Genomic DNA, 27,416 nt, shown 5'->3' with positions numbered 1-27,416 from the left:
TACTCCCTCTTCACCCACGACTGTGTGGCTGTTAATGGTTCCAGCACCATCATCAAGTTTGCAGATGACACCACGGTAGTAGGCCAGATAACCAACAATGATGAGTCAGCCTACAGGGAGGAGGTCCAGCATCTCGTGAAGTGGTGCGCCGACAACAACCTGGCCCTTAACACCAAGAAAACAAAGGAAATAATCGTGGACTTCAGGAAGTCCAAAGGCGGAAGTCACACCCCCATCCACATCAATGGGGCGGAGGTGGAAAGGGTGGCCAGCTTTAAGTTCCTCGGAGTCCACATCACGGAAGACCTCTCCTGGTCCCTCAATACCTCCTCTCTGGTGAAGAAGGCCCAGCAGCGCCTATATTTCTTGAGGAGGCTGAAGGGATGTAATCTGTCACCCCCGATCCTCTCTAACTTCTACCGCTGCACTATAGAGAGCATCCTGACAAACTGTATCACGGTATGGTACGGCAGCTGTAGCTCCCATGACCGGAAAGCCCTGCAGCGGGTAGTCAAAACTGCCCAACGCATTACCGGCACCCGGCTACCGACCATAGAACATATATATCAGAAACGCTGCCTACAGAGGGCACGGTCCATCATCAAAGACCCTACCCACCCCAGCCACAGTCTGTTCGCCCTCCTACCATCTGGAAGACGCTACAGATGCATTCGCACCCGTACGACCAGATTTAGGAACAGCTTCTTTCCCAGGGCTGTCATCCTACTGAACTCCACAAATAAACACTAAAGCCTGCACATCTGCCGATGCACTTTATTATGGTCATATTTATGCTAATATATATGTACCAATGTATGTTGAAATGTTTAAGTGTCCTAATCCAAATTGTACACTCTCGGGAGCCGCAAGCCTACATTTTGTTGTACTGCACTTGTGCACTAACAATGACAATAAAAGTTGATTTGATTTGATTTGATTTGATTTGATTTTGATTTGATGACACCTGATTCTGGACTCCCCGGCCATCAGAAACATCCTTCCTGCATCTAGTCTGTCCAGACCTGACAGAATTTTATAGGTTTCGATGAGATCCCCTCTCAATCTTCTAAATTCCAGTGAGTATAAGCCCAATCGACACAATCTCTCCTCATACGTCATTCCTGCCATCCCAGGTATCAGCCTGGTGAATCTTCGCTGCACTCCCTCCATGGCAAGAACGTCCTTCCTCAGGTAAGGTGACCAAAACTGCACACAATACTCAAGGTGCGGTCTCACCAAGGCCCTGTACAACTGTAGCAAGACATCCTTGTTCCTGTACTCGAACCCTCTTGCTACGAAGGCCAACATACCATTTGCCTTCTTAACCACCTGGCCTCTATGTGAGGAGAGAGGGGCGTCAGGGGGAGGGAGCGAAGGAGAGGGATTTTATACGTCTGCAACTCGACTCGCACTTTGACAGAACCTCCCAAACCCCAGACCTCCACCATCTAGAAGGGTAAAGGCAGAAGTTGCATGGGAACACCATCACCTCCAAGTTCCCCAAGTCACAAACCATCCGGCCTTGGACATGATGGCCTTGCTAGTGGCACCCACGCCCCAAGAATTAATTAAAAATCTGCAGATGTAAAATAGATTAAAAGCCTCTACAGAAATACTTGTTCCTAAAACAATACTCTTTTACATTGTAGGGACAGTGTCTGTTTAACAATCTAATCTCCCCCAGGATCCACCTCCCTTGACAGTCTCACATTGGAAATTGTTGGGTCCTCCTGGGCTCAGAAGTACTGGGAGTTAAACCCAGCAGCTTCTCCTCCATCTCCACTCCAGCTCAAACTGAAGCAACAAAAAGACCTACACTGGCGGCCAGAGAGCGACTTCTGCATCCAGCGCCTGCCCTGATACAGTTCGGCTCTGGATTGGTGGCTCTGCTGTGTCGATCCAGTTGTGGTTTCTCCTGTCCAGGTTTCCTGGTGCCGCGCTCATCAGTCACCTGACAACCCATTGTTAGCGGAAACACGTCATCCTCGGTCCCAGGGACCGCCTCAGGAGGAGAGAAGATGGCGGCACATGCGCCGTGCTGCAGGTGGAGCCGGTCTGTCTTTCCTCCACCAAGATGGCAGCGCGTAACCCAGGCCTTTCACCGAGAAAAAGCCTCACCGCTGCCATCCGGCAGAACACAGACCAGGCTGCTGGATCTCATTCGGGCCTGAGACCGTTCTCCAACTTTATAAACCCTGCGGCACGGCCTACCCGCAGTTTATTACTCTCCCGAACCCGCTCCCGCCGATCTGCAGCTCTGCCCGGCGACCGCGTGAGGCTTTCTTTGTAAAGTTGGTGAAGGACACGTGACCTGGGCGCGCGGCCTGATTGACGGAAGCTTCCGACCAATAGGGAGCGAGCGGGGCTGGAGGAGCGAGCCGGCGGCAGGTCCTCCAACCAATCGGGGAGCCCGAGGGGTGGGACTAGCGCCGGCTGATTGTCTGATCCGCGGGGCAGCGAGTTTCTCCAGTCCCTTGTTCAGGGCCCGGGGCCAGGGGAGGCTGTGGTCCTTTATTCCCCTTATTGGACACCAGGCTCTTTGTCTCACAACACACTGGCTCAGGTTTTAATAGATACTTTTTAAATTCATTAATAAAAGCAGATAAACCCCGTGCTTCTGTGGAACAAACTTTTTAATATTTGGGAGTAAAAGTACAAGTTTTTTTCCCTCTGGGGAATTTATTACTAGTTTCAGGAAACAGCAACCACTTGTATTTATAAACATAGAAACATAGAAGATAGGAGCAGGAGTAGGCCATTCGGCCCCTCGAGCCTGCTCCGCCATTCAATGAGATCATGGTTAATCATCCAAATTCAGTACCCTGTTCCTGCCTTCTCTCCATCTCCCTTGATCCCTTTAGCCTTAAGAAATATATCCAACTCCTTCTTGAATATATTTAATGAATTGGCCTCTACTGCCTTCTTTGGTAGAGAATTCCACAGCTTCACCACTCTCTGGGTGAAGAAATTCCTCCTCATCTCTGTCCTAAATGGCTTACCCCTTATCCTTAGATTGTGACCCCTGATTCTGGACGCCCCAACCATCGGGAACATCCTTCCAGCATCTAGTCTGTCTAGTCCTGTTAGAATTTTATAAGTTTCGATGAGATACCCCCTCATTCTTCTAAACTCCAGCGAGTACAAGCCCAATTGACCCAATCTCTCCTCATACTTCATTCCTGCCATCCCAGGTATCAGCCTGGTGAATCTTCGCTGCACTCCTTCCATGGCAAGAACATCCTTCCTCAGATAAGGCAACCAAAACTGCACACAATACTCAAGATGTGGCCTCACCAAGGCCCTGTACAACTGCAGCAAGACATCCTGTACTCAAACTCTCTCGCTACGAAAGCCAACATACCATTTGCCTTCTTAACCGCCTGCTGCACCTGCATGCTTACTTTCAGCGACTGGTGCACAAGGACACCCAGGTCTCGTTGCACTTCCCCTTCTCCCAATCTATTGCCATTTAGATAATAACCTGCCTTCCTGTTTTTGACACCAAAGTGGATAACCTCGCATTTATCCACATTATATTGCATCTGCCATGCTTCTGCCCAATCACCCAACCTGTCCAAATCATACTGGAGTTTCTTGGCATCCTCCTCACAGCACACATGCCCACCCAGCTTTGTGTTGTCTGCAAATTTGGAGATATTACATCTAGTTCCCTCGTCCAGATCATCATTAATATATATTGTGAATAGCTGGGGTCCAAGGACCGATCCCTGCGATACCCCACTAGTCACTACCTGCCACTCGGAAAAAAAGCCGTTTATTCCAACTCTTTGCTTTCTGTCTGCCAACCAGTTCTCTATCCAAGTCAATACCTTGCCCCCAATCCCATGTGCCTTAATTTTACATGCTAATCTCTTATGCCAGACCTTATCGAAAGCCTTTTGAAAATCCAAATACACCACATCCACTGGTTCTCCCTTATCTATTTTACCAGTTACATGCTCAAAAAATTCCAGTAGGTTAATCAAGCACAATTTACCTTTTGTAAAGCCATGTTGACTTTGTCTGATCTGGTCACTGTTTTCCAAGTGCTCTGCTATTAAATCTTTTATAATGGACTCTAGCATTTTCCCCACTACCGATGTCAGGCTTACCGGTCTATAATTCCCCGTTTTCTCTCTACCACCTTTTTTGAACAGTGGGGTAACATTAGCTACCCTCCAATCCATGGGTACTGTTCCATATTCCATCGAATGTTGGAAGATGACCAGCAATGCATCTACTATTTCTAGGGCCACTTCTTTAAGTACCCTAGGATGTAGATTACCAGGCCCTGGGGATTTATCGGCCCTCAATCCCATCAATTTCCCTAACACCATTTCCCTACAAATACTGATTTCTATCAGTTCCCCCCTTTCATCAGACCCTATGTTCCCCTAAAGCGCCTTTAATGTAGTAAAACATCCCAAGGCTCTTCACAGGAGTGTTAGAAAAGGTCAAAGAGGTAGGTTTTAAGGAGGGTCTTAAAGAAGAGAGAGGCAGAGAGATGGGGAGGTTTAGGGAAGGAATTCCAGAGCTTAGGGCCCAGGCAGCTGAAGGCACGGCCGCCAATGATGGAGCGATTAAAATGGGGGATGCACAAGAGGGCAGAATTCGAGGAGCGCAAACATCTCGGGGGGGTTTGTGGGTCTGAAGGAGATTACAGAGATAGGGAAGGGCGAGGCCATGGTGGGATTTGAAAACGGAGGAGAATTTTACGGATGAGACACTTAAGGAAAAGCAGGGAGTGGGGGACGGTCAAGCCCTTATGGGACAGGTTCGCTAATTCTGTTAGAGTCATAGGGCTAGATTTTCAGTATAGACAGTTTTGGGGCGCTAACCTTAGCGCCCGCCCGAAGTTAGCGCCCGCCCCAAAGTAGCGCCCCGTTGCCGGAAATGCAGTGGCTTCGCCCTAAGAGGTTGGTGGAGCGCTAAAAGAGGCGTTCCACTACTATCTTTAGGCGCTAAGCCGGCGGTGCAGAGCGCAACACCCGAGCTCGGGCGCAGCGCACGGCAGACACTCTGGTGCCAGTGAGCTCTTAAAGGGGAAGGGTGCATGTGTTTTATTCAAAGGCAGAGTCTGGGGGGGAAAAGAGGAGGAGGAGGAGGAGGAGGAGGAGGAGGAGGAGGTGGTGGTGGTGGTGGTGGTGGCCGGAAACGTAAATACACCGTTCACAACAACACACTGGATCCTTCCACACAACACATGCAGACTGCCTTTTATAGTGCAGGAGGAGTGCCCTTTAATTTGCGCTCCCCAGGGTGTGTTGCGTTCCATTTTACAAACGCTCTGGACGCCAGCCGCACAATGGGGCGGTCCGACTGAAGTTTGGATTCGGGGCGGCCAAAGGGCGTTGCACGAGGATGTGACGTCATTTTCTGCGCGCGCATCCGGGCGGCCGCTAAACTTTGCGCCAGCGCTAACGGGCAACTTAATTTGGGGCGGGGCGCAAACTGCGCTGCGCCCGGGCGCTACACGCATAGCGCCCGAAAATCACTTCTCTTAAGGCGCTAACTGCTGGCGCAAGCAACTGAAAATCTAGCCAATAGAATCATAGAGTTATACAGCACGGATAGAGGCCCTTCGGCCCATCGTGTCCGCGCCGGCCATCAAGCCCTGTCTAATCTAATCCCATATTCCAGCATTTGGTCCGTAGCCTTGTATGCTGTGGCATTTCAAGTGCTCATCCAAATGCTTCTTAAATGTTGTGAGGGTTCCTGCCTCCACAACCCTTTCAGGCAGTGAGTTCCAGACTCCAACCACCCTCTGGGTGAAAAAGTTCTTTCTCAAATCCCCTCTCAACCTCCCGCCCTTTACCTTGAATCTATGCCCCCTAGTTATTGACTTCAGGGATCTGTGTACTTGCACACCCAGATCCCCCTGACCCTCCGTCTTGCCTAGGGTCTTACCATTCATTGTGTATTCCCTTGCCTTGTTAGTCCCCCCAAAGTGCATCACCTCGCACTTTTCCGGGTTAAATTCCATTTGCCACTGTTCCGCCCATCTGACCAACCCATCTATATCGTCCTGCAGACTGAGGCTACCCTCCTCGCTATTTACCACCCTACCAATTTTTGTATCATCCGCGAACTTACTGATCATACCTTTTACATTCATATCCAAGTCATTAATGTAGACCACAAACAGCAAGGGACCCAGCACCGGTCCCTGTGGTACCCCACTGGCCACAGGCTTCCAGTCACAAAAACAACCTTCGACCATCACCCTCTGCCTTCTGCCACTAAGCCAGTTTTGTATCCAATGTGCCAAGGCACCCTGGATTCCATGGGCTCTTACCTTCTTGACCAGTCTCCTGTGCGGGACTTTATCGAAGGCCTTACTGAAATCCATGTATACCACATCCACTGCGTTACCCTCATCCACACACCTAGTCACCCCCTCAAAAAATTCAATCAAATTAGTCAGACATGATCTTCCCTTGACAAAGCCATGTTGACTATCCCTGATTAATCCTTACCTCTCCAAGTGGAGACAAATTTTGTCCCTCAGAATTTTTTCCAATAATTTTCCTACCACTGATGTTAGGCTCACTGGCCTGTAGTTCCCCGGTTTTTCCCTACTTCCCTTCTTGAATAATGGTACTACATTAGCGGTTCTCCAGTCCTCTGGCACATCCCCTGTGGCCAGAGAGGTCCTGAATATATGTGATAGAGCCCCCGCAATCTCTTCCTTTGCCTCACACAGCAGCCTGGGATACATTTCATCCGGGCCTGGGGATTTATCCATTTTAAGGCCAGCTAAAACCGCCAATACCTCCTCCTTCTCGATGTTAATATGTTCGAGCATATCACAGTCCCCCCGCCCTATTTCTATGTCTACATCGTCCTTCTCCATAGTGAAAACAGATGCAAAAAATTCATTTAGAACCCCTCCTACATCTTTCGGCTCCACACACAGATTGCCACTTTTGTCCCTAATGGGCCCTATTTTTTCCCTAGTTATCCTCTTACCCTTAATATACTTATAAAACATCTTAGGATTTTCCTTTATTTTGCTCGCCAGTGTTATTTCATGGCCCCTCCTTGATCTCCTAATTTCTTTTTTAAGTATCCTCCTGCACTTTTTGTACTCCTCTAGGGTTTCCTCCGTCTTTAGCCTTTTGTATCTGCCAAAAGCCCTCCTTTTTTTCCTAATCCATTCTCGTATATCCCCTGACATCCAAGGTTCCCTGTGGTTTTTGGAACCACCCTTGACCTTTACGCGAACATATTGCCATTGTATGATCTCAATCTCCCTTCTGAAAGCCTCCCATTGCTCCGATGCAGATTTTCCTACAAGTAGCTGATCCCAGTCCATTTTGGCCAGATCCTGCCTTATCCTATTAAAATCGGCCTTCCCCCAATTTAGAACCTTTATTTCCGGCCCATCCATGTCCTTTTCCATGACCACCTTAAATCTTACCATATTATGGTCACTGTCACCAAAGTGCTCACCTACTAGCACTTTTTCCACTTGGCCAGCCACATTCCCTAGAATTAGGTCCAGTACCGCCCCCTCTCTTGTAGGACTTTCTACATGCTGGCTCAAAAAGCTCTCCTGGATGCACTTTAAGAATTCTACACCCTCTGAGCCTTTCACACTCTGACTATCCCAGTTAATATTGGGGAAGTTGAAATCCCCCATTATTATCACCCTATTATTTGCACATTTCTCTGAGATTTGCCTACATATCTGTTCCTCTATCTCCCCCTGACTGTTTGGAGGCCTATAGTACACTCCCAGCAAAGTGCTTGCCCCCTTTTTGTTTTTAAGCTCCACCCATATGGCCTCATTAGAGGAACCTGCTAATATATCATCCCTCCTTACTGCAGTAATTGACTCCTTAATTAATATTGCGACACCCCCTCCTCTTATACCTCCCCCTCTGTCTCGCCTGAAGATTCTGTACCCCGGAATATTGAGCTGCCAGTCTTGCCCCTCCCTCAACCATGTCTCCGTGATAGCAACAATATCATACTCCCATGTGTTTATCAACACCTTCAGTTCATCCACCTTATTTGCAAGACTCCTTGCATTAAAATAGATGCCATCCAGCCTTGCCCTTATATGTTTGCCCTGTCTACCAAGCTGACTTGTTTTTTTCTCTATAATTGGCAGCACATCACCCCCTATTTCAGCTCCCCTCTGTATCCCATCCCCCTGCCAAGTTAGTTTAAACCCCCCCCAACAGTGCTAGCAAACCTCCCCACAAGGATATTTGTCCCGCTCTGGTTCAGGTGCAACCCGTCCGACTTGTACAAGTCCCACCTTTCCCAGAAGCAGGCCCAGTGATCCAGGAAAGTAAAACCCTCCCCGCTACACCAACTCTTTAGCCACGCATTCATCTGCTCTATCCTCCCATTCCTATACTCACTAGCACGTGGCACTGGGAGTAATCCAGAGATTACAACCTTTGAGGTCCTGCTCTTTAATCTGTTACCTAGCTCCCTAAATTCTTGATGCAGGACCTCATCCCCCTTCCTTCCTATGTCGTTGGTCCCAATGTGGACCACGACCTCTGCCTGCTCCCCCTCCCCCTTAAGAATGCCCTGCAGCCGCTCAGTGACATCCCTGACCCTGGCCCCAGGGAGGCAACAAACCATCCTGGAGTCACGTTTGCGGCCACAGAAATGCCTATCTGTTCCCCTTACGATAGAATCCCCTACCACTATTGCTCTCCCACTCTTTTTCCTCCCTTCCTGAGCAGCAGAAGCTTCCCTGGTGCCAGGAAGCTGGCTGCTGCTGCCTTCCCCTGGTAAGTCATCCCCCTCAACAGTATCCAACTTGGTACACTTGTTTGAAAGGGGGATGTCCGCAGGAGTTCCCTGCACTACCTGCCTGCCTTTGTTGCTCCGCCTGATGGTCACCCCCTGTGCAGCCCTACCCTGAGGCGTGAACAACTCGCTAAACGTGCTATCCACGACCCTCTCAGCATCGCGCATGCTCCAAAATTCATCCACCCGCAGCTCGAGCGCCGTAATGCGGTCTACAAGTAGCTGCAGCTGGATGCATTTCTCGCACACATGGTCGTCAGGGACACTGGCAGCGTCCCTGACTTCCCACATGGAGCAAGAGGAGCAGAACATGGGTCTGAACTCTCCTGCCATGACTTACTCCTTTAATTAATTTAAAAATTTATTCAATACCCCAGTTACAGGTATACTCTAGGGCGCTTTATTTACCAACTGTCCCCACTACACCAGAGACCCCAGAAATTTAACACCACAGAAGTCAAGCTTGTATTGAAAAGAGAGAAATACTCACCAACCAATCACTTACCTGCTCCCTGGTGACGTCACACTCTGATTACTTTTTACCTCTCTCCCCCCTGCTGAGTTGGTACACCTCGCTGCTCTCCGGTTTTTATACCGGGCTCCTCACCTCCCAGGCTCCGTGCTCCGACTGCTCTCGAGCCTCGCTGCTCTCCGGTTTTTATACCGGGCTCCTCACCTCCCAGGCTCCGTGCTCCGACTGCTCTCGGGCCTCGCTGCTCTCCGGTTTTTATACCGGGCTCCTCACCTCCCAGGCTCCGTGCTCCGACTGCTCTCGGGCCTCGCTGGCTCCGGTTTTTATACCGGGCTCCTCACCTCCCAGGCTCCGTGCTCCGACTGCTCTCGGGCCTCGCTGCTCTCCGGTTTTTATACCGGGCTCCTCACCTCCCAGGCTCCGTGCTCCGACTGCTCTCGGGCCTCGCTGCTCTCCGGTTTTTATACCGGGCTCCTCACCTCCCAGGCTCCGTGCTCCGACTGCTCTCGGGCCTCGCTGCTCTCCGGTTTTTATACCGGGCTCCTCACCTCCCAGGCTCCGTGCTCCGACTGCGACAGTTACTGGGACAGACTGGATCTCCCCCTCTCCTCCACACAGGGGTTTGTGGTAGTTAAAGGGACAGTGATTCTCCTTGTTTTGCAAGATTGTAATTAAAGGGACACTACTCTGAGATGGCTGCGAACATTTAGTGCCGCCAGCATTTCTAAAACATCTTCCTTTCTTTGAGGATCTGTGTGAACTCACTGGTGACTCAGCAGGTTGGATGAACTCTGAAACCTCTTTACACAGTCAGAATATTTAAAGGGTCTCTCATCAGTTCTGGGGCAGGAGGGATCTGGTTAACAGTGATCACAATATCATTAGGTTTAAAGTAGTTATGGAAAGGGACAAAGAAAAATCAACGGTGAAAATACCCAGCTGGAAGAGAGCCAATTTCAGTGATTTGAGAAGGGATTGAGCACAGGTGGACTGGAAACAAAGATTGTCCAGGACAACAGTGAATGACCAATGGCAGGCCTTCAAGGCTGAGATAGTTCGGGTACAAACCAAACATATTCCCAGAAGGAGGAAAGATGGGGCATCCAAAGCTAGAGCTCCCTGGATGAGAAAGGATATCGAGGTTAGAATAAAACAGAAAAAGGAGGTTTACGACAAATGTCAGGTACAGAATACAGTCAAAAACCAGGCAGAATACAGAGAGTGCGGGGGAAATTGAAACAGGATATAAGAAGGGCAAAGAGACAATATGAGAAAAGATTAGGGGGTAACATAAAAGAGAACCCAAAAATCTTCTATAAACATATGAAAAGTAAAAGGATAGTTAAAGGAATGGTGGGGCCGATTAGGGACCAAATAGGAGCTCATCATACGGAGGCAGAGGGCGTGGCTGAGGTACTGAATGAGTACTTAGCATCTGTCTTCACAAAAGAAGAGGATGAAGTTAATGTCGCAGTAGAGGAGGGGGGAGTAGAGAAATTGGATAAAAATGGATAGAAAGGAGGTACTAAATAGGTTGTCATCACTCAACGTTAACAAGTCACCCGGTCCAGATGGGATGCATCCTAGGTTGCTGAGGGAAGCTAGGGCGGAGATAACAAAAGCTCTGACCACAATCTTTCAATCTCCCTCAGATATATGGGAGTGGTGCCAGAAGACTGGGGGATTGAAAATGTTACACCCTGTTTAAAAAAGGGGAGAGGGATAAACCTGGTAACTACAGGCCAATCAGTCTAATGTCAGTGGTGGGTGAATGACTAGAGACCATTGTCAAGGACAAAATTAATTCTCACTTGGAGAAGCATGGGTTAATAAGGGGCAGCCAGTATGGATTTGTTAAAGGTAAATCGTGTCTGACTAACCTGATTGAGTTCTTTGATGAAGTAACGGAGGGTTGATGAAGGTAGTGCAGCAGATGTTGTATATATGGACTTTCAAATGCATTTGATAAAATACCACATAAGAGACTTACTCGGAGAATAGAAGCAGAGGGAATTAAAGGGCTGATGGTAATTTGGGTATATAATTGGCTAAGGAAGAGGAGGCAGTGAGCAGTGCTGAGGGATGTTTTTCTGACTGGAGGGAAGTATGCAGTGGGTTCCTCCAGGGGTCGGGATTAGGACCATTGCTTTTCTTGTTATATATAACTGACCTGGACTTGGGTATAGGTGTACGGATGATTCAAAACTTGGCAACGTAGTAAATAGTGAACATAATAGTAGCAGACTTCAGAAGGACAGAGACAGACTGTGAAATGAGCAGACACAAGGCAGATGAAATTAAATGAGGATAAGTGTGAAGTGATGCACTTTGGGAGAAACAACAGGGAGAGGCCGTATAATCTAAATGGGACTATTTTGAGGGGGTGCAAGAGCAGAGGGACCTGGGGGTCCATATTCACAAATCTTTGAAACTGCCACGGCAAGTTGGTGAGGCAGTTCAGAAAGCGTATGGGATACTTGGCTTTGTAAATGGGGCCATTGAATACAAAAACAAGGAAGTTACACTAAACCTTTACAAATCACTAGTTAGGAACATAGGACAGGAGGAGGCCATTCAGCCCCTCGAGCCTGTTCCGCCATTCAATGAGATCATGGCTGATCTGTGACCTAACTCCATACACCCACCTTTGGCCCATATCCCTTAATACCTTTGGGTAACAAAAACCTATCAATCTCAGATTAAAATTAACAATTGATCTCGCATCAATTGCTGTTTGCGGAAGAGAGTTCCAAACTTCTACCACCCTTTGTGTGTAGAAGTGTTTCCTAATTTCACTCCTGAAAGGTCTGGCTCCAATTTTTAGACTATGTCCCCTAGTCCTAGAATCCCCAACCAGCGGAAATAGTTTCTCTCTATCTACCCTATCTGTTCCCCTTAATATCCTGAAAACTTCGATCAGATCACACCTTAACCTTCTAAATTCTAGGGAATACAACCCTAATTTGTGTAATCCCTCCTTGTAACTTAACCCTTGGAGTCCGGGTATCATTCTGGTAAACCTACGCTGCACTCCCTCCAAGGCCAATATATCCTTCCTAAGGTGTGGTGCCCAGAACTGCTCACAGTACTCCAGGTGTGGTCTAACCAGGGTTTTGTATAGCTGCAGGGTTTTGGCCTCAGCTGGAGTCTTGTGTACAGTTCTGGGCACCACATTTTAGGAAGGATGTCAAGTGTGTGGGTGTTGGTGTCTCTTCAGATTCCCGGAGCTTTTAAAACTCTTCCCACAGTCAGAACAGTTAAAGGGTCTCTCGTTAGTGTGAACAAGCTGGTGTTGCTTCAGCTCCCGGGGGACTTTAAAACTCTTCCCACAGTTAGGACACTGAGATGGTCTCTCATCAGTGTGAAGACACTGGTGTCGCTTAAGATCCTTGGCGCTTTTAAAGCTCTTCCCTCAGTCAGGACAGTTAAATGGCCTCTCATCTGTGTGAACTCGCTGGTGTCCCTTCAGTTCCCCGGGGCTTTTAAAGCTCTTCCCACAGTCAGAACATTTAAAGGGTCTCTCGTCAGTGTGAACTCGCTGGTGTGTCTGCAGGGTGGATGACACAGTGAATCCCTTCCCACACACGGAGCAGGTGAATGGCCTTCTCCCCAGTGTGAACTCGCTGGTGTCTCAGCAGGTCGGAGGGCTGAGTGTATCCCTTCCCACACATGGAGCAGGTGAACGGTCTCGCCCCAGTGTGTGGGTATTGGTGTCTCTTCAGATTCCCGGTGCTTTTAAAACTCTTCCCACAGTCAGAACAGTTAAAGGGTCTCTCGTTAGTGTGAACTTGCTGGTGTTGCTTGAGCTCCCGGGGAATTTTAAAACTCTTCCCACAGTTAGGACACTGAAATGGTCTCTCATCAGTGTGAACAAGCTGGTGTGCCTTCAGATCCTGGGGGCTTTTAAAGCTCTTCCCACAGTCAGAACATTGAAATGCTCTCTCATCAGTGTGAACAAGCTGGTGTTTCTTCAGATTCTGGGGGCTTTTAAAGCTCTTCCCACAGTCAGGACACTGAAATGGTCTCTCGTCAGTGTGAACTCGCTGGTGTGTTTGCAGGTGGGATGAATAAACAAATCCCTTTCCACACACGGAGCAGGTGACCGGACTGTCCCTGGTGTGGCTGCGCCGTTGAACTTCCAATGCAGATGGGGAACTGAATCCCTTCCCACCGTCCCCACCTTTACCCGGTTTCTCCCCGGTGTGACGGTGCATGTGTCTCACCAGGTCAGGTGATCAGCTGAATCCGTGTCCACACACTGAACAAGTGTGCGGTTTGTCATCGCTGCGATCGCTGCTTTCTCCTTCCATGTGCAAAGGCCGATGATATTCAGGTCCTGATGAATCCAGCGACTCTATCAGATCTTGACGTGATGTTTGGTCTGAGCTTCCCACCTGCAACTGCTCCACTTCTATAACCCTGTAAAATGAGTTCAGAGAAGGATCAGAGGCAAGCTTGTTTAATTTTCCCCTTTCTGACCCTAAGGGCAGTGAAGCTGATTTTCACGCTCCAGCTGCTGCACAGGTTGGTTGAAAGGATCAGCAGTAATGGCGGCTGTAATACCCACAAGCCCCCGGCGCTCCAGAAAGCGCTCTGTTGACTCTGAGTCCCGCACATTTGCTCATTGCCCCCGCGCTCTCCCTCCTGCTCCACAATCGTCCATCCCGATCGGTCCACAACGCGTATGCTCAGCACACAAAACCCCGCGGTTGGAACATCGGGCGCGCATGCGGAGCCGCAACATCTTGTACACGTGCACGGCTCAGGTGTTTCGCCTCAGCTGCCAGGGAGCTGCGCATGCACAGGACGACCCAACATTCTTTCTGTCAGCAATCACTCCCTCGTTTCTTTAATTAAAAACAGAAAATGTTGGAAATACTCGGCAGGTCAGGCAGCATCAGTGGAGAGAGAAACAGAGTTAATGTTTCAGGTCGATGACCTTCTGTCTGAACTGCTTGTTTTTTAGTGCCAGCCAGTGGCTCAGTTGGTAGCACTCGCGCCTCTGAGTCAGGAAAATTGTGGGTTCAACACAAAAATCTAGGCTGACACTCCAGGGGAGTGCGGCACTGTCGGAGGTGCCGTCTTTTGGAGGAGACGTTAAACCGAGGCCCCGTCTGCTCTCTCAGGTGGATAACAATGATCCTATGGCACTATTTTGAATAAGAGCAGGGGAGTTCTCCCCAGTCTCCGAGCCAATGTGTTTATCCCTCAATTAACATAACAAAAAACATAGATTATCTGGTCATTATCAGATTGCTGTTTGTGGGAGCTTGCTGTGCGCTAATTGGCTGCTGCGTTTCCCACATTACAACAGTGACTACACTTTATAAAGCATTTTGGGACACAGAAACATAGAAGATAGGAGCAGGAGTAGGCCATTCAGCCCTTCGAGCCTGCTCCGCCATTCAATGAGATCATGGCTGATCATCCAAATTCAGTACCCTGTCCCTGCCTTCTCCCCATATCCCTTGATCCCTTTAGCCTTAAGAAATATATCCAACTCTTTCTTGAATATATTTAATGAACTGACCTCCATCGCCCTCTGTGGCAGAGAATTCCACAGGTTCACCACTCTCTGGGTGAAGAAATTCCTCCTCATTTCAGTCCTAAATGGCTTACCCCTTATCCTTAGACTATGACCATTGGTTCTGGACTCCCCGGCCATCAGAAACATCCTTCCTGCATCTAGTCTGTCCAGGCCTGACAGAATTTTATAGGTTTTGATGAAATCCCCTCTCAATCTTCTAAACTCCAGTGAGTATAAGCCCAATCGACACAATCTCTCCTCATACGTCATTCCTGCCATCCCAGATATCAGCCTGGTGAATCTTCGCTGCACTCCTTCCATAGCAAGAACGGCCTTCCTCAGGTAAGGCGACCAAAACTGCACACAATACTCAAGGTGCGGTCTCACCAAGGCCCTGTACAACTGTAGCAAGACATCCTTGTTCCTGTACTTGAAACCACTTGCTACGAAGGCCAACATACAATTTGCCTTCTTAATCACCTGCTGCACCTGCATGCTTACCTTCAGCGACTGGTGCACAAGAACACCCAGGTCTCTTTGCACTTCCCCTTCTCCCAATCTATTGCCATTCAAATAATAATCTGCCTTCCTGCTTTTTCCACCAAAGTGGATAACCTCACATTTATCCACATTATAGTGCATTTGCCATGTTTCTGCCCAATCACCCAACCTGTCCAAATCGCACTGGAGTTTCACGACATCCTCCTCACAGCATACCCTCCCACCCAGCTTTGTGTCATCTGCAAATTTGGAGATATTACATCCAATTCCCTCGTCCAGATCATTAATATATATTGTGAACAGCTGGGGTCCTAGGACCGATCCTTGCGGTACCCCATTAGTCACTGCCTGCCACTCAGAAAAAGACCTGTTTATTCCAACTCTTTGCTTTCTGTCCACCAACCAGTTCTCTATCCAAGTCAATACCTTGCCCCCAATCCCATGTGCCTTAATTTTGCACGCTAATCTCTTATGTGGGACCTTATCAAAAGCCTTCTGAAAGTCCAAATACACTACATCCACTGGTTCTCCCCTATCTATTTTACCAGTTACATCCTCAAAAAATTCCAGTAGATTAGTCAAGCGTGATTTACCTTTTGTAAATCCATGTTGACTTTGTCCGATCCTGTCACTGCTTTCCAAGTGCTCTGCTATTACATCTTTTATAATGGACTCTAGCATTTGCCCCACTACCGATGTCAGGCTTACCGCTTTTCACCGCTTTTTCTCTACCACCTTTTTTGAATAGTGGGGTAACATTAGCTACCCTCCAATCCATGGGTACTGTTCCAGAGTCTATCGAGTTCTGGAAGATGCCCAGCAATGCATCTACTATTTCTAGGGCCACTTCCTTAAGTACCCAAGGATGTAGATTATCAGGCCCTGGGGATTTATCGGCCTTCAGTCCCATCAATTTTCCTAACACCATTTCCCTACAAATACTGATTTGTTTCAGTTCCACCCTTTCATCAGACCCTCTGTTCCCCGACATCTCTGGGAGGTTATTTGTGTCCTCCTTTGTGAAGACAGAACCAAAATATGTATTTATTTGGTCTGCCATTTCTTTGTTCCCCATTATAAATTCCCCTGCTTCTGACTGCAAGGGATCTACGCTTGACTTCACCAATCTTTTTCTCTTCACATATCTATAAAAGCTTTTACAGTCAGTTTTTATGTTCCCTGCAAGCTTACTCTCATATTCTATTTTCCCTTTCTTAAATAATCCCTTTGTCCTCCTTTGTTGAATCCTAAACTGCTCCCAAGCCTCAGGATTATTGCTTTTTCTGGCCAATTTATATGTCCTCTCCTTGGATCTTATGCTATCCCTAATTTCCCTTGTTAGTCACGGTTGAGTCACCTTTTTTGTTTTATTTTTATGCCAAACTGGGCTCATCCATTCGGTCTTTGAATGTTTGCCATTGCCTATCCACCGTCAACCCTTTGAGTGCCATTCCCCAATCAATCCTACCCAACTCGCTCCTCAGACCATCGTAGTTTCCTTTATTTAAATTGAGGACCCTAGTCTCTGAGTCAACTACTTCATTCTCCATCTTAATGAAGAATTCGATCATATTATGATCGCTCCGACCCAAGGGGCCTCGTACAACAAGATTGCTACTTAATCCTTTCTCATTACATAATACCCAGTCTAAGATGGCCTGATCTCTGGTTGGTTCCTCGACATATTGGTCCAGGAAACCATCCCGTAAACACTCCAGGAATTCCTCCTCCACATTATTGTTACTAATTTGGTTGGCCCAATCTATATATAGATTAAAGTCACTCATGATGACTGCTGTGCCCTTATTGCACGCTTCTTTAATTTCCCTTTTAATGCCAACCCCAACCTCCGCCTTACTGTTTGGAGGTCTATATACCACTCCCACTAACGTTTTTTCCCCTTAGTGTTCCTCAATTCTACCCATACAGATTCCACATCATCAGAGCTAATATCCTTCATTACAATTGTGTTAATCCCTTCTTTAACCAGTAATGCTACCCCACCTCCCTTTCCTTTTTGCCTATCTTTCCTGAATATCAAATACCCCTGTTGAGTTCCCAGTCTTGGCCATCCTTGAGCCACGTTTCCGTAATCCCAACCAAATCATATTCGTTTACCTCTATTTGCGCAGCCAATTCATCCGCCTTATTACAAATGCTCCTCGCATTAAGACACAAAGCCTTCAGGTGGTTGTGAAAGGTGCTATATAAATGCAAGTCTTTCTTTCTTCACGTCTCACCAGCGACCTCTTCTGGCTGATTGACAGCCGAGAGTCCATGCATGGCGGCGTGTAACTTGGGCCTATCACCGTGAAAAAGCCTCACCGCTGCTGTCCGGTGAAACACACACCGGGCCGTGGAATCTCATCCGGGCCTGAGGCCGTTCTCCAACTTTATAAACCCTGTGGCGCGGCCTACCCGCAGTTTATTAATCTCCCGACCCTGCTCCCGCTGACCTGCAGCTCCGCCCGGCGACCGCGCGAGGCTTTCTTTGTAAAGTCAGTGAGGGACATGTGACCCGGGCCCACAGCCTGATTGACAGGAGCTTCTGACCAATAAGGAGCGAATGGGCGGGGCTGGAGGACCGAGCCGGCAGCGGGTCCTCCAACCAATTGGGGAGCCCGAGGGGCGGGACTAGCGCCGGCTGATTGTCTGATCCGCAGGGCAGCGAGTTTCTCCAGTCCCTTGTTCAGGGCCCGGGGCCAGGGGAGGCTGTGGGCCTTTATTCCCCTTATTGGACACAAGGCTCTTTGTCTCACAACACACTGGCTCAGGTTTTAATAGAGACTTTTTAAATTCATTAATAAAAGCAGATAAACCCCGTGCTTCTGTAGAACAAACTTTTTAATATTTGGGAGTAAAAGTACAAGTTTTTTTCCCTCTGTGGCTTCTGTGGCACAAACTTTCTAATATTTTATAGAATCATAGAATGGTTACAGCACAGAAGGAGGCCATTCAGCCCATCAAGCTCATGCCGGCTCTCTGCAAGACCACTTCAGCTAGTCCCACTCCCCGCCCTTTCCCTGCAACCCTGCACATTTCTTTACTTCAGATACTTATCCAATTCCCTTTTGAAAGCCATGATTGAATCTGCCTCCACCACCCTTTCAGGCAGTGCATTCCAGATCCTAACCACTCGCTGCGTAAAAAAGTTTTCCCTCACGTCACTAATCTAGTCTCATACTCTCTCTTTGCCCCTCTTATTCCCTTTTAAATCCCCGCTGTACTTTCTATATTCAGCTTGGTTCTCTACTGTATTCTGTCATAAGCTTCATTTTCGGTCTCATTTTAACCTCTCTATATCTTTTGTCATCGAGGGAGATCTAACTTTGGATGCCCCTCCTTTCCCCCTTGTGTGAATGTGTTTACTCTGTACTCGAACTACATCCTGGTTGAATGCCTGCCAATGTTCAATTACTGTTTTGCCTACCAATTTTTGATTCCAATCCACCTGGGCCAAATCCCTTTTTAACTTGTTTAAGTTAGCCCTCCTCTGGTTAAGTATTTTTATGCTTGATTGTTCCTTGTTCTTTTCTGTAACTCTTCTAAACCTGATGACATTATGATCAGTGTTCCTCAAATGCTCCCCCACTGAAACATGCTCCACTTGCCCCACTGCATTCCCCAGAACTAGATCCAGCACTAGCTTCTTTCCTCGTTGGGCTGGAAACAGTGTTTAAGAATGTTCTCTTGTACACATTTCAGGAATTTCTCTCCCTCTGTGCCCTTTACACTGTTACTATCCCAGTCTATATTAGGATAACTGAAGTCCTCTATTATTACTGCACCGTTGTTCCTGTATCTTTCTGTAATTTGCCTGCAAATTTGCTTCTCTATCTCCTTCCCTCTGGTTGGTGGTCTATAGTATACACCCAGTAGCATAATTACTCCTTTATTGTTCCTTAAATCTAACCAAATAGATTCGGTTTTGACCTCTCACATAGAATCATAGAATGGTTACAGCACAGAAGGAGACCATTTGGCCCGTCGAGCCCAGGCCAGCTCTCTGCAAGAGCACTTCAGTTAATCCCACTCCCCCACCCTTTCCCCATAGCCCTGGAAAAAAAATTCCTTCAGGTACTTATCTAATTCCCTTTTGAAAGCCGTGATTGAATCTGCCTCCACCACCCTTTCAGGCAGTGCATTCCAGATCCTAACCACTCGCTGAGTAAAAAAGTTTTCCCTCATGTCGCCTTTGGTTCTTCTGCCAATCACCTTAAATCTGTGTCCTCTGGTTCTCGACCCTTCCGCCAATGGGAACAGTTTCTCTCTATCTACTCTGTCCAGAACCCTCATGATTTTGAACACCTCCATCAAATCTCCTCTCAACCTTCTCTGCTCTAAGGAGAACAACCCCAGCTTCTCCAGTCTATCCACGTAACTGAAGTCCCTCATCCCTGGAACCATTCTTGTCAATCTTTTCTGCACCCTCTCTGAGGCCTTCACATCCTTCCTAAAGTGCGGTGCCCAGAACTGGACACAATACTCCAGTTGAGGCCGAACCAGTGTTTTATAAAGGTTCATCATAACTTCCTTGCTTTTGGACTCTATGCCTCTATTTATGAAGCCCAGGATCCTGTTTGCTTTTTAACTGCTTTCCCAACCTGCCCTGCCACCTTCAACGATTTGTGCACACATACCCCCAGGTCTCTCTGTTCATGCATCCACTTTAGAATTGTACCCTTTAGTTTATATTGCCTCTCCTCATTCTTTCTACCAAAATGTATCAATTCGCATCTTTCTGCATTAAATTTTATCTGCCACGTGTCTGCCCATTCCACCAGCCTGTCTATGTCCTCTTGAAGTCTATCACTATCTGTTAAGTCTGTGGGTTGTATTATAAATAATCACAGACTACACTGTTAACAAAATAAAACACGTCTTTACTATTCAGAGGCTCGGGCGATTCTGCCCTAGTTAACGTATCACAACCCTTATATACTGGTGTGGTCACTATCGGTATTACAGTATACATGAGCCAATAGATAGTGCCACCCTAAAGTAGTGCTCTTAAAGGCGAACGGTTACATTCTATAGTTCCCTTAAAGGTAAACGGTTACATACACAACACTCCTCCCTTCCTAGCTTATTACTTACAGAATCCCGTTAAACATACAATCTTCAACTTTATATAAACAGTTTGCAGATATACTCTCGATGGAGTCAACGTCATATAACAATTTACAGATATACTCTCAATGGAGTCAACGTCATATAACAGTTTACAAACATACTCTCAGTGGAATCAGTTTACAGGTTCAGTCTCTGTGGGAACAGTTCATAAATTCAGTCTCTGGTATTAATTCGTTCCAGACAGCATCCTCCATAGCCTTTTTTTTTAACAGCTTGTACTTTCGTCCTGTTGAACCAGCAGTGCGGACTTATACAACCCACTGGCTGTCTTGATAATGTCCCTGGATTTTTTTAACAAATTTAGCACCTTTCGTAGTGTTCGGACTGAGGTAGTAGAAGTAATAATATTTTAAACAGTTATTATTTTCTGCTTCTTCTTTTTCTTTTCTGCCTTTTTGAAACTCTCCGAGCTCTTTTCCCGGCTGCCATCTGTAGCGCCACCAACTCTCTATGTTCCTTAGACCTTAAGTGCTTCCTCAGGATTTCAGCACTTTGGGAGTTCCCATCACAATTTGGGCAGACCACATCCTCATAACATTCGGTGTCACTCAACAGGTCAAAACCCTTCTTCAAGCAATCATATTCATCCTGCTCTTCCTCGGATGTCTGCCCTTCCTTCCCTCCTGGCCTCATTTGTGCGTTCAATCCTTTCCCTTCCTTCAGGGATTTCGTTATCAGGCTATTTAATCCTTCTACTGAAGTAGCTGTTTCCCCATTCTCCTGTTCCCCTGGACGTAATTCAGCGTACTCCTCCATTTCATCCATCATTTTCTCCAATGCTTTCATCTTCTCTTCCTCTTGTACTTTGGCTTCCAGTGCTTGGAGAAGTTGCGCCTCGATGCTCTCTAGCTCATGTTCAGGGCCCATTCCCAGTTGAAACTGTTCTTCAAGTCGGTCAACCTCGGTAATTGCCGCCTCATATTTGTCTTGGGCTTCCTTCCATATTTTTATGAGTTCTGCCATGTCTTTCACCTCTACATCCTCATCTATGTATGGAACTTCTACCGATGAGTCTGTCTTGGCCCTGAGCTCCTCAAGAATTTCCTGCAGCCTTTGGACTTCTTGCTCATGTTCAACCTTTAGTTGCTCATATACTTCCAACGAAACTAGCTTTTCGGAGGTTGCTGAGTTAACCCCCTCCAGAATTGTAGTCTGGGCCTGTTCATACTGTTTTTTCAACTTCTCGCACTCTGCTTGTAAGGAGTCGTAGAGAAGAACTGGAATAAAATCCTGGCTTCCTGAAGATTCCTCTTCATTTGTTTCTTTCGCAATTTCCTGTTGGAGTTCAGCCAAGGCTGCTATGCTATCTGCCTCTCGAAGTCTCACTGCCATCAACTCTTCTTTATTCTTGCAGTCCATCTCAGCCATTTCCCGTTTACTTTCATTTAACTGAGTGAGTAGTCCCTTATTTTGGGCTGAGAGATATTGCACCTTCTCATGTAGACCCTTGCACTCCTTCTCTGCTTGACATAGCTGATTACCGCTGATTTGGTTCTGCGTTTCAAGTTCCAACATCCTTTGCTTAGCTTCTTTCAGTTTTGCCCCTATAAGCTCCTCTTGCAACATGGCCACATTATTCTCATCAGGTAAAGAAGCGTTTCTCTTTTCCATGTCCAAGATTTGTTTCTGCATCTCCTTAAGAGCACCCTGTGATTCAACTTCTCTTAACTTTGCCTGCACTAGCTCCGTCTCTAATTGCAGAACAAAATCCTCAGTGCAGCGTGATTTGCCCTTCTGCTGTATCTCTAGATCATGCAAATATTCTAACCCCTGAACATCATCAGGGAGATGTGATCGGTAATTGGTCACGATGGCTCTATGGTCGCTCTCTGCTTGAGCCAGTAGGTTCTGTTGTCTTTCCAGACTCTCCCATTCGGTGTCATAGAACTTTTTCATTGTTTTCATCTCTTGTACGAGGCGGTAACGTAATTGTTCTAATTGTTGTTGTACTTTGAAATAGCGTTGAGTTCGAGCCCGGTGTTCCTCCGTAATGCATATGTCTGTAGCTTGAACAGACTCAGAATTCTCTGTCTTTATGCACGCCATCGATTTTCCAACCTTAGTCTGTGAGTTAATGTTAACCTTGTTTTTCATACATAAGCTGGACTTATCGTCTTCCGGCTCAGAGTCTGAGCTGCTTGTCTGCACCGAGTCCTCACTCGTCATTGCTTGTCGGTAGTGCCATTCCATGTCTATTTTCTTGATCCACTCCCATCCTAGAAGTGGTGGTCCTCCCTCAGGTAGTACGTACAAATTCATTCTTGGGTGTACTTTACCCCTATCTCTCACCTTGACTCTTATTTTCCCCATGGGGTATACGCGATGCCCCGTGTATGTCTGTAATACGAACTTGGTATTTCTTAAGGGTATGTGAGAGAATAGTCGGTGGTAGTCCTTTTGGTTGATGACTGATACAGCTGATCCCGTGTCCAGCTCCATTCGTACTTGGACTCCAGCTATTTTTAGTGTGACCCAGATCGTCTGTAGATCAGTTACTTTACCCACATTGTAGATTCTCAGACCATCCAACTCCTGGCTGTTTGGGTCTGAGTCTGAATTTTGTTCGTCTGAACTCTTTTCAGCCACCTGATGCACCTTGTTGTACTTTTCTTGTGGTGGTGGCTTCCTTTGTTTGTTGGTCTTCTTTCTGGACCTGCATACCTTCGCGATGTGACCCAGTTTGCCACATTTCCTGCACTCTTGATTCTTAAACCAGCACTGATTCTGGTCGTGCGTTGTCTTTCCACAACGGTAGCATTTGGAAATGCTTGCAGTCATTTGGTCCACCCCGAGTGCCGCCGCCTTTAGCTGCATTTCCGCCGTTCCTTTCACTGCGGCTTCGTGCGATGAAGCTATGAGGACAGCCCTGTCCAGTGTGAGGTCGTTTTCCTCCAGGAGTCGCTTCTGCGTTCCTTCTTTGGCCAAGCCGCATACGAACTTGTCCCGCAGCGCCTCTGTCAAATTCCCTCCAAGCTGGCAGTATTTCGCTAGCTTACGCAGTTCGACTAAGTATTCCGCATTGCTTTCATCTTGCCTCTGGGTTCTGGCGTAAAATTTAAATCGTTCAGCCAGTATCAACGGTGTGGGGTTCAAGTGATCCTTCAGCACTGCTACGATCTCTTCGAAGGTCTGGTCCACTGGTTTAACTGGTGCTATTAGATGTTTCAAAAGCCCGTATGTTTTTGCTCCCATCGAATTTAACAAAGTTATTGCCTTGTCGTCATCCTCAATGTCGTTGGCTACGCAATATATTTCTATGCGTTCCACATACGTGGCCCAGTCTTCTATTTCAGCATTAAAGTCATTAATATTTCCTCGCTTAGGCATCTTCTTCTCTTTTCAAGTACAGTACAAGTATTACTTTACTTATTATTAATTTTCTTCTCTCTTCTTGAGAACACCACAAGTATTGCTGTACTTATACTTATTTTCCCTCTCTTCTTGAGAACACACCAGCCTTTCTGAAAAATCTTATTACTTTCCTGAAATTCTTAATAATTTCCAAGATGGCGGTTTCCCGCTTCTTCCTTCTTCTTCAGCGGTTTCCCCGTGAAAAATGGCGGCTTTCCCGCGCTTCTCGCTCTCCCCGCCCACTTCGATGGCGGTTTTCCCGCGCTTCTCGGTGCTCTCCGCCCACTTCAATGGCGGTTATCACCCGTTCCCCGACGCTGACTTTCAGCCCGAGTGCGGACCTTATCAGCGGATGCGATCGATGGCCCGGCTGCGCCTCACACTTGAAAGTGGCCCCCGGCCTCTGGCTCACCCGCTCGCGCGGCTCTTGCTCGCTCCCTCCCGGGCTCTGGCTTACCCGCTCGCGCGTTTCACCGCGGCTCTTATCAGGGATTGTGATCGCCCTGTCTTTGCAGCCAACGCTGCGGCTTACCCACGAGGTTATGGAGGCTTCAGGGTCCTAATGCCTGTCGCTTCCAGCCTGTCGGTTCCAGACTGGTGAGGATTGAAACCTCTCTTCAACGTCCTGTCTTCGGACGAAGCCGCCGTGGAACAACTGCCGCAGGGTTCGAATCCTGACTCGTCGCCAATGTTAAGTCTCTGGGTTGTATTATAAATAATCACAGACTCCACTGTTAACAAAATAAAACACGTCTTTACTATTCAGAGGCTCGGGCGATTCTGCCCTAGTTAACGTATCACAACCCTTATATACTGGTGTGGTCACTATCGGTATTACAGTATACATGAGCCAATAGATAGTGCCACCCTAAAGTAGTGCTCTTAAAGGCGAACGGTTACATTCTATAGTTCCCTTAAAGGTAAACGGTGACATACACAACACTATCCTCCTCACTGTTACCTATACTTCCAAGTTTTGTGTCATCTGCAAGTTTTGAAATTGTGCCCTGTACAGCCAAGTCCAAGTCATTAATATATATCAAGAAAAGCAGTGGTCCTCGCCCCTCTCCAGTGCTATAATAGTTTATTTGATCAATACTGCACCCCTCCTTTTTTCCTTTCCTATCTTTCCTGAATACCTTGTAGCCAGGAATATTGAGTTCCCAATCCTTCCCTTGTTTGAGCCAGCTCTCTGCTATTGACACAATATCATAGCCCCATGTGGCTACTTGTGCCTGCAATTCACCAATGTTATTTACCACGCTCTGTGCATTTACACATATGCACTCCAACTCCATCTTAGACTGCCTCAAATCTGGCCCCTGTCTGATCCCCGTATGCTGGAATTTCAATAATTCTTTATATATTGGGGCAGTAATTCCTCCCCAAACGCGTGAGTACGGAAGGGGTACTCATGCGTCTGGCTGGAGGAAATGCCGGTTTTCAGCGCATGCGCTGTGCATGCTGAAAACCGGCATTTCCTCTCCTCTAACCCAAGAGGTGAAGAGGCTAGCACGTGCGCTGTAGGGGGCAGCATTTGCGTCTTTGATTTCCTCTGTTTTGGGGGATTTGCGCCTGTGTAAAGGCCTCCGGTCTTTACGCTTGTAAAAAGCACATGTAAGTATTTATTTTTACAGGTAAGTGGTGTTTTAGTGCAATTTAGAATTTTTTTTTCCACAGGTTTATTATTTTAAAGAATCTACAATAAGGTAAGTTTAGCTTTAGACCCTTTCTATTAAAAAACTATTTAAAAAAAAAAAAAAAATTATTGTTTAAATTATTTTTTTTAACTTATTTATACTTAATTTAATGATTGGGATGTTTTTTTAAATTTTATTTAAAGTTTAAGTAGTGTTTTGGGGTGCAGTACTTCTCATGAGTTTGACAGTTCTTACTCTCAAACTTATGAATGAAGTTTCCCCTCCCCTGATTGGCTGAACAGTGCTCACCTGATCCCAGCCGGCACATCGCACTAACTACGCTGCTGGGTCAGGTTAGCACAGCGCGCCGACATCAGAACCGGGCCACTGACAGGAAATCCACTGCAGGCCAGGTTTCAGATGTCGACGCGCCGGGTAAGTGCACATCGGGGACTTGCACGCGCGACAAGCCCCCGACACCAAGTTCTGGGCCAAAAATTTTGTTTATTGCTCCTCCGGCCCCAATTTCAATGGGATGACAATAAATGTGTCCACCAATTGGGGCTTTAAATGGTGGCAAATTAACCCAGAATTCCCCGCGCGGTGGAAAGTGCCCTAGCAATGATGACAGGAGCCCAGTGCGCCAACGCAGTAACTGGTGTGCTCTGAGCATGCGCAGTGTGGTGGCGATGGATTGAGCGGAATAGGCGGGTCAGCGGGCGGGAAGCGGGAATAGATTGTGAGCGCAGCGGATGGATTGGACCTGCGGGTGAGTTTTAAAGCTTTATAAACACCTGGTGTAGGCCTGAGGCCCCGAATAATAGCCACAGGCCCCGTGTTTCCCCGGTTACAGGCCCGGTCAGTGACCGCCCGGGTGATCCGGGTCAGCGGCCGCCATCTTGGACTAGGCGGGTCTCACGGCGCATGCGCGGCCATCTTGGCCAGGAACAAAGAATGGGCGGGGCTTCAGGGTCCCAGTGACCAGGAGAGACAATCATTGACTCATTGATTTTATTCTCACTCTGCACACAGCGCGTGGAGAACTGAAGTCAACCAGAGTAGAGGGAGGGAGAAAACTGGGAGTGGAGGAAAGAAATGTTGGAGATGGTGCGATGGGTTCAGATTTCATCACAGGGAGGAGGGAGAGTGATGTGGGATGGGGATTTACAGCTTTTGGGTCACATAGAAACATAGAAGATAGGAGCAGGAGTAGGCCATTCGGCCCCTCGAGCCTGCTCTGCCATTCAATGCGATCATGGCTGATCATCCAAATTCAGTACCCTGTCCCTGCCTTCTCCCCATATCCCTTGATCCCTTTAGCCTTAAGAAATATATCAAACTCCTTCTTGAATATATTTAATGAATTGGCCTCCACTGCCTTCTGTGGTAGAGAATTCCACAGGTTCACCACTCTCTGGGTGAAGAAATTCCTCATCTCTGTCCTAAATGGCTTACCCCTTATTACCCCTTATTGACCCCTGGTCCTGGACTCCCCGGCGATCGGGAACATCCTTCCTGCATCTAGTCTGTCTAGTCCTGTTAGAATTTTATATGTTGCAATGAGATCCCCTCTCATTCTTCTAAACTCTAGCAAATATAAGCCTAATCGACCCAATCTCTCCTCATACGTCATTCCTGCCATCCCAGGTATCAGTCTGGTGAATCTTCGCTGCACTCCCTCCATGGCAAGAACATCCTTCCTCTGATAAAGCGACCAAAACGGCACACAATACTCAAGATGTGGTCTCACCAAGGCCCTGTACAACTGGAGCAAGACATCCTTGTTCCTGTACTCGAACCCTCTCGCTACAAAGGCCAACATACCATTTGCCTTCTTAACCGCCTGCTGCACCTGCATGCTTACCTTGACAATGACAATGACAATCATTGACTCATTTATTTTATTGTCATTCTGCACACAGCAGGTGTAGAACTCAACCCAACCAGAGTAGAGGGAGGGAGAAAACTAGGAGTGGAGGAAAGAAATGTTGGCGATGGTGTGATGGGTTTGGATTTCAGC

At 47.4% G+C, this 27,416-nt stretch overlaps 1 pseudogene; it reads right to left on the bottom strand.

Moving 5' to 3' along the window:
- LOC147118984 (uncharacterized) overlaps positions 1–27,416 on the bottom strand; it is a 56,742-nt pseudogene that overhangs the window by 16,311 nt on the left and 13,015 nt on the right.

Source organism: Somniosus microcephalus, chromosome 4, assembly GCF_052327205.1.
Source record: "Somniosus microcephalus isolate GS21.2 chromosome 4, FLI_Smic_1.0, whole genome shotgun sequence".
NCBI classification, from domain to species: domain Eukaryota; kingdom Metazoa; phylum Chordata; class Chondrichthyes; order Squaliformes; family Somniosidae; genus Somniosus; species Somniosus microcephalus.
This window is presented reverse-complemented; position numbering and strand designations above follow the sequence as displayed.